The sequence below is a fragment of the Aulostomus chinensis genome, chromosome 20 (genome assembly GCF_037954235.1).
Source record: "Aulostomus chinensis isolate RoL2024-O1b breed Wild chromosome 20, RoL_Achi_v1.0, whole genome shotgun sequence".
Classification (NCBI taxonomy): Eukaryota; Metazoa; Chordata; class Actinopteri; order Syngnathiformes; family Aulostomidae; genus Aulostomus; species Aulostomus chinensis.
The window spans coordinates 6,824,274-6,832,709 of record NC_141339.1 but is presented as its reverse complement, the minus strand read 5'-3'; the positions used below and the strand labels follow the sequence as shown (position 1 = coordinate 6,832,709).

Sequence of the window (8,436 nt, the reverse complement as noted above, 5' to 3'; positions counted from 1 at the left end):
CTCTTCAAATTTTTTTGGTTTCTTTAATCAATATATTACCAATAATATGAAATTATAAACTTTTAAGGAATTTAAACTTTTAACTTTTTTATACAAATCAAATTTAAAGTCAAGCAACACAGAATCCCTTAACAACACGCAACACAACAAAATATAAATTAAAAATATTTACTCTTCAGTGCTACAATAAATAAACTAAAAATAAATACAAGAACAAATTTTTAACTATTTACAGTTCAACTTTTAAAAGATCAGCATCCAAATAACCCGTCTAGTGGAGATTGGCATTCAGAAACACCAAGTGCCTCAGCTTTGAGGGACTGATTCTGCTTCTTCTGTCAGTCATGATCTGCCCTGTTTTGGAGAAGATTCTCTCGGAGGGGACTGACGTTGCAACAATGCACAGTCTCCGTGTCATCACATGTGTGAGGCGTGGGTAAAATGAAGCCTTGTTTTCCCACCAGCTTAGTGGATCTGCACTTATCTGGAAAAGGGGCTCCTCAAGGTAGGATCTCACTTCCAGTATTGCATCTGCTGAAGGCTTTCTTTCTTGTAGTGTCTTCACTTGCTCTTTCTTCAAAGAACCTCCAAACAGCAGATGCTTGTGGCCCCTCTTGCTCATCCTCTGCTCCCTCTTGGCCCCCTAGAAGTGGAGGTGGCTGGCTGAACCTTGCTGCTGCTGCAGTTATTCTCTGAATAGCTTCATCAACTGCTTTATTGTCATTAAAGGCCAGCTTCTTGAATCTTGGATCAAGAATGGTGGTTTCTAACAGAACAGTGTTATATTCCATTCTATGGAACTTTCTGTCCATGGATGCGAGAGCATCCACGAGCTCTTTTGCATTTGCTGTGGTTACGCTGGTCTGGTTCTGAGCTGTCACTCTCTGCAGACCCCTGCACAGGATTAACATTTTGGAAGCTGTAACATAGCTGAAAAAGAGTAAACATTGGTGTTAATATTGTGCTTTGTTTTATTTGGAGGTGTATATCATTATTTCATGTCTAATCCGCTTTTTATTCAGCAACAACAATTACTACTACTACTACTACTACTACTACTACTACTACTAATAATAATAATAATAATACTAATAATAATAATAATGTGATAACATTTGTATACTGCACCTGTCTGCACTGATCTCCACAGTGACCTCCTCAAATGGCTCCAGAACAGTGCATGCCTCCTGCAGTACCTCCCATTCCTCTTGGCTCAGAGGATCGACTGGTGCATTGATAACAGCCAGGGTAGAGATGACTGCATCCTTGGACTCCAGAATCCGTTTTATCATATGAAAGGTGGAGTTCCACCTTGTCACACAATCTTGTTTGAGCTTCAGCTCAGGCATGTCCATCTGTCGTTGTGTTGATTTGAGCCTGTGTGTGGCTGTTGTGCTCCTGTGGAAAAATTCCACTATTGCCTTGACTTTGTCCACAGCAGGCTTCATCACCTTAAAAGCATCTCTCACAATCAGGTTAATTGTGTGTGCAAGACATGGGTGGTGGGTCCATTTCAGGGTTTTAGCTGCTTTGGTTCTGTTTGCTGCATTGTCAGTAACACAACCAACCACTTTGTTTTCCACATTCCACTCTTTTGCCACTCTGAGCAGCTCCTCTCCTAAGTTCTCAGATGTGTGTCTGTCACTGAACTCAAAACAATCCAGAAGGCAGGACACCATTTTGTAATCTTCAATAAAGTGACATGTAACTGACAAGAAGGATGTGGTGGTTCGGGATGTCCAACTGTCAGTTGTTAGACACACTGCTGTGGGTTTATTAACCATCTCTTGCAGTGAAGCATGTTCTCTGTCATACAGGCCTGGGATGATTTTTTGAGAGAGGGTTTTCCTGCTTGGAATACACTGGGTTGAATGCATGCGAATACTTTCTGAAACCTTTGTCCTCCACAACTGAAACTGGTTGAAAATCAAGTGCAATCATTTCAGCCAGTTCCTCATCAATTTTTTCTGTCTTGCTGGGGTCAAAGACTTCTGCAAAAACCGTCTCATAGATCTCTGGGTTGTTGATTTCGGTGGCTGTGGTGGTGTACTGCATGATGCCACTGCAGCAGCAGCAGGACCAGCAGCAATAGTTGCAGAAGACAAACTGGCACCTTCATTAATATCAGGTTCAACTGGTCTTTTCTCCAATGGAACTGATGGGTGGACAGTTCTCAGGTGCCTGTGAAGGTTCTTTGTGGAGCCAGCTCGATAGGAAATTTTATTCTTGCAGACTTTACATTCTGCTTTTGAGCTATCAATATAATTAAAGTGGGTCCAGATTTTACTCCTTTTCCTGCTGTCACTCAATTTACTCTTTTTACCTTTCCAGCTCATCCTGTTTAGGAATGTCCTTGTCCCTCTGTGTTGCTCCTTGCGCTCTCTCTCGTCTCCCCTGACTCTCTCTGCTCTCTTGACCTGTTCGTGTGCTGCTGCTCTGTGTGTAACTGCCGCCCCTCCCCCTCTGCTCAGTGCAGTGAGCACACTAAGCGCAGACACAGAGGCGACAACACCACACATATTGACCAATCACGTGCGGCTTCAAGAAAAAAAAGAGAGAGAGAAAAAAAAAGCGGCTCCCCCAATCAGGAGCCTGCTCCTGTCGTTCACTTCAAAGAGCCGGCTCTCAGAGCCGTTACGTTCGCGACAACACATCACTATCAAGCCGCCAGTCACACGTCTCCAGTCTCAAGCCACCAGTCACACGCCTCCAGTCTCAAGCCGCCAGTCACACGTCGCCAGTCTCCAGCCTCCAGTCACCAGCCTCAAGTCACACCATCTCAAGCCTCCCCGTCTCAAGCCTCAAGTGTCCCCATCTCGACCCTCACTCGGTGCTGCGAGCCCTCGGGTCAGCTCGGCCCCCATCCGGGAGACCAGGGAGCTCCCAGCCTGTGGGCAACAGAAAGGCTGGCCGCCCTCATGCTCCATGGCGGTCAGATCCAGCCCTCGCCCCAGCTACGCAACTGCCACCCAGGGACACCACTCCTGTCTCGGCGTGGGGGGGCCCGGTGGACCCCATTCCTGTCTCGGTGTGGGGGGTCCCGGCAGACGCCATTCCTGTCTCGACATGGGGGGTCCCGGCGGACGGCATTCCTGTCTTGGCGTGGGGGGTCCCGGCGGACGGCATTCCTGTCTCGGCGTCGGGGGTCCGGGCTGTTGCTACTCCTGCCTCACCAAGGGTCCTGGCGGGCGCCACTCCTGTCTTGGCGCAGAGGGTCCTGGTGAGCATCACCCCAGTCCCAGTGGCTGCAACACCTGCTCCACCATCCAGGCAGACACCTCTCTCGCTCCTGCTCCGAGGGTGCAGGCGGATGCCGCTCCTGCGGCTCTTCACGGCACCTCGGGCCTCCCCCCGGGTGCTCTGCCTTGTCGCGTGCCCCCCGGGCCGCCCCCCTAACTCTCCGTGGTCTGCGTGGTCCCCTGGCCGCCCCCCTGACTCTGTCTCATTGCTCGGCCCCCAGGCCTGAAGAGTTTTTGTTGTTGCTTTGTTTCTTGCGTTTTCTTGCCCTTTCGCGCCTCCTGGCCAGCCTCCACCCACCCTGGTGTTGTTTTTTTGTTGTTGGGCTGTCTGGGAGCTGTCAGCCCTTTGGGGGGGTACTGTCACGATTCCTGTCTTGTGTCTCCTGTTTTATATTGTAGTCATTTCCTGTTGTATTTTGTAGTCATGTCTTGTCTTCCTGACCTCCCTCCTGGAATTACCTTATGTGTCTCACCTGGGTGATTGCACCAACTGTGTCTTGTTTTCCCTTATGTGTTTAACCTCTGTGTTTCCCCTGTTCAGGGTTGGGCCATTATCCATCGTCATCTTCCGCTTATTCCTACACATTAAGGGTCGCGGGGGGGCTGGAGCCCATCCCAGCGTCAACGGGCGAGAGGCGGGGTACACCCTGGACAGGTCGCCAGTCCATCGCAGGGCCAACATAGAGAGACGAACAACCATTCACACTCACATTCACACCTACGGTCAATTTAGAGTATTCAATCAGCCTAGTCCCCAATTGCATGTTTTTGGATGGTGGGAAGAAGCCGGAGTACCCGGAGAGAACCCACGCAGACACGGGGAGAACATGCAAACTCCACACAGAAAGTACCGTGCCCGAGCCGGGACTCGAACCCGGAACTTTCTTGCTGTGAGGCCACAGTGCTAACCACTGCACCACCGTGGGTTGGGCCATTATGTACTGTGTATTTCACACTTATGTGCCGTCATGGGGTGTTATTTTTAACTGTTTGTCACGAGTTTCATGTCTCCAGTCTCGAGTTACCCGTCTCCAGTCTCACGCCGCCTGTCACATGTCTCCAGTCTCAAGCCGCCAGTCACACGTCTCCAGTCTCAAGCCACCAGTCACACGTCGCCAGTCTCCAGCCTCGAGTCACCAGTCTCAAGTCACCCCGTCTCAAGCCTCCAGTGTCCCCGTCTCGAGCCTCCTGTGTCCTCAATAAATCTCTTTTGTCCACCCTCCTACTCTCAGTCTGCTACTGGGTCTACTTCCCTCCACCACTCCACATAATTTTTTTACTAAACTGCCCCTCTTGAGTTTTGTTGTCAGTTTTGGAGACGGAACTCTAAACCGCTGAGCTCAACAAACTCCTTCAATAAGCCATGTTCCACTCCCTTTTCCATTCTATCATGTTTTTCATTTTGTATCAGATGTATATTCATTGCTGAAAAAAAAAATCCATTAGACTCTGATCGGTGTTTCTGAGTATTCTTTTGAAGAATAATATAATTTTTAATATAGAGAAGTCAAGACTAGGTTATAAGACAAAAATCTGAGTGGGGACCCATTTTAATTTGTGTGCATCAATCCATAAACAGTGTAATTCAAATATACAAGGGATATGCCCCAACATAAATACTAATGGATAAGCATGGATGAAAATGTTTTTTTTTCTTTTCCCTGAATACAGACGATACAGGTAAATGTTTGTAATTATGGCATGATATATTAAGAATGCACTGGATTCCATCATTTGACACCATAGTGCAGCTATGAGTTCTGCCATTCTAGCTTCCATTTGAAGATTCATTACAGGTATTAAACAAGACCAACACAAATGCCATTCACAGGCAATGGTTGATTTCACATGCCTTTTTAATTAAGGTAAAGTATCATCACCTTCTTAAACTAATTGTCTCAGTCATTTTTTTACAGTTTTTTTTTTTGCCTAAATCAGCTCATTATGATGTTTTGTCTCCACTTTTTTCTTTTTTTGAAAAGACAATTAGTTTAACAAGGTGACGATATTTGGTTATGTTTGTTCTGTTTCCATCCTTTATTCTATATATGATGCAACAAACAGCTTATTTAATGCTTAAATTAGTTAATCAGTTAGAGTTGAATCTGCACAGTAAAGCTCAAATGCAATGGATGTTGAAGCTATAATGAGAATCCTCTGCTCCACTAACCTTTACCTTAGCCTGGTTGTATGATCTGAAAGCTTAGGAGCATCACTTTGCGGTCTGCGGGTGATTACCTGTGCAGGCTGAGCAGCAGAGTGACAGTGCTGAGAGGAGAGGAGGAGATCAGGGCTTAGAGGGAGGCTGCATTGCCTATAGCCAACAGTAATCCTGGATCACAGAGTTAGCTCCATTTGCTTCTCCCACTCACAGTGGGGATTAGAGACACTGAGCTGACCACTCTGATGAAACACTTGCAATATCTGGGGACTGACAGAGGCCTGGCGGGAGGAGAGTTTACTCAGGGGCCATCGGTGCTCGAATAAGAAGGACAACAAGACTTTTTGTTGCTTCAATTTCAGGTTTTATGGTAATCCAGTGGTAACATCTGCAATTTAAGTGATGATGCTCTTTTATTTATTTCTATCCCCATTAATCTTCCAAACATGACACATTTGGATGACACATAAATACGTTATCTAGAGTCAAACATTAGTGTCCACTCTGGCATATTTCATTATAGCAAAGCAGTTGGTGTAGTGGCTTTGTTTGGGGTTTGGCAGAATGGTACTCACAGCCCAATTAGTGTTTACATTCACAAAATGATCAAATATCGAAAAATAACTGAATCTGATGAATAATCCAGTTCAGTGGGTTAACATGCACTTTGATAATACAGTGTCTGAAAAACCCTTAAATGACTCAATGTCATACTGTATGTAATAAAACTCACATTTTCATATTATTTATGAGACTTTTGGTCAGGTTTTCATGCATTGCTTATGGTTTATTTGTTCAACAATAGAAAAGCTTGCCTTAGCTGGTAGCTCAATCCACTCTTGTAATTTGATGTACCATGATGTGATACAGTAAAGTTTGGAGACCATTGTCTTTTTTATTCTGTATATAACAATTTTCATAATTCTTTTTCGTTATATATTACTTAGTCTCTCATTATATATTACTTAGTCTCTCTTTCTTGTTGCACTATGCTGTCTAGTTTAGCCCCATTATCATTCATCCATCTTCCGCTTATCCTGTTGGGGGGGGGGGGGGGGGGGCTGGAGCCTATCCCAGAAGCTTTTGGGTGAGAGGCAGGGTACAGACAGGTCGCCAGTCCATCACAGGGCCAACACATCTCGAGAACCATTCACAATCACAGCAATGCCTATGGTCAGTTTAGAGTATCTGATTAGCCTAGTCCCCTCTGTATGTCTGAAAAACCACCGAGAGGCGAAAATCACCGAGAGAGAAAGAGAGTCTTCTTCGTGCTGAAGTTTGAGATGTGGAGGCAGATGATGTCACTTCCTGTGGGATGATACTGGCTCTCAGCCAATAGCATTTGACGGGTTCTTGGATGTGGTCAGTGGCCAGAGTTCTCAGAGGGGGGCCAGTGGTCAGAGTCATCACACCTATTTTACGGCCCTTTGTCTGAGAACATGCGTTCACTCGAATTCAGGCTTTGAAAAGGGGTGTTAGGCCTCATAGGCCGAAAGCCTTTCTTCAGCTGGACTAATTGTCACATCTCTGAATTAATCTCTTGGTCTGGTTGAGTTGGCACAACACAATCCACTCTTGTAATTTGAGGTACCATGATGTGGTACAGTAAAGTTTGGAGACCATTGTCTTTTTTATACTGTATATAACAATTTTCATAATTCTTTTTTGTTATATATTACAGACTTAGTCTCTCTTTCTTGTCGCACTATTCTGTCTAGTTTAGCCTGTTATCATCCATCCATCCATCCATCTTCTGCTTATCCTGTTGGGGGGGGGGGGGCTGGAGACTATCCCAGAAGCTTTTGGGTGAGAGGCAGGGTACAGACAGGTCGCCAGTCCATCACAGGGCCAACACATACTGTATAGACAACCATTCACAATCACAGCCATGCCTATGGAGTATCTGATTAGCCTAGTCCCCTCTTGCATGTCGTTGGACTGTGTGAAGCCAGAGTACCCAGAGAGAACCCATGCAGGCACAGGGAGAACATGCAAACTCCACACAGAAAGATCCTGTTCCCGAGCTGGGACACAAACCCAGAACCTTCTTGCTGTGAGGCAACAATGCTAACCAGTGCACCACCTTTCAAGCTATCCCAATGCAACAAATATCTGAATCCTATTTCCAATTTACATATTCTACTAAAGTGATACAATATTATCTAGCTTAGCTTGTTATCATTCTGAAATGATTATGGGGGACCATCCCCCACATCCAAGTTCCAGAAATATCCCAGAACATTCAAAACCAGACCAAAACATTTATGTATTTTTCATCTGGGGCAAAGAAAGTTCAAAATACTTTAATATGATAAGATACAGGAAACATGATTAAAAGTACATTATTATATGCCCATAGTAAATCAATTTCATACTCTGAAAGCATAGAAAATGCATACCAGCTTTAACATACATGATGAAGGCTAATTTAATCTAATGCCCATTTGTAATTTGATCATATAGGTTTTATTTAAGTGACTTCAATTTACTGCCACTGAGTAAACCATGGCAATGGTAATGAACCTATTCAAGTTTTATATCAAAACATAGATACAGATACAGACAATTTATTAGTTTAACACCTGTCTGTCTCCCCCATGTTTTTTCCTCAAAATTCCCACCATGAATACATGTAGAAAAATGCAGTTGTTTGGATTCGAAAAAGAAAAAGCTTTATTGTTATTTATTGTCATCAGGAATACAATAAAATTTCATTTGGAAGCATCTCTCTTTTTTTAAGCAACTACATGGCACATTCATTAAAATGAGAAGCAATTTGGGGTCCGTTTATGATCTTGGGCATGCACACTGAACAAAAAGTATGCTTAAAAGCGGAAACGTGTTCACCTCCATCTATGTAGGCATGTAAAAAAAATGCGGTAGTCCATTTTTGCTGCAGTTGAAATTGTGTTTCCATCCTGGACAGTATCCAATATGTCCTAAGTACTCATGGCATAAGGTTTTAGCCTCTGATTTTATCCTTACACAGAACAACAATACCTCCTCACAGTTTTAATGATCACTTTCGAAATGACA

The 8,436-nt window shown here is 44.5% G+C and overlaps 1 pseudogene; it reads right to left on the bottom strand.

The window, feature by feature from the left end:
- Window positions 1–271: 271 nt before the first annotated feature.
- On the bottom strand, window positions 272–1,292 carry LOC147242686 (zinc finger BED domain-containing protein 4-like; annotated as a pseudogene).
- Between the last annotated feature and the right edge of the window lie 7,144 nt (window positions 1,293–8,436).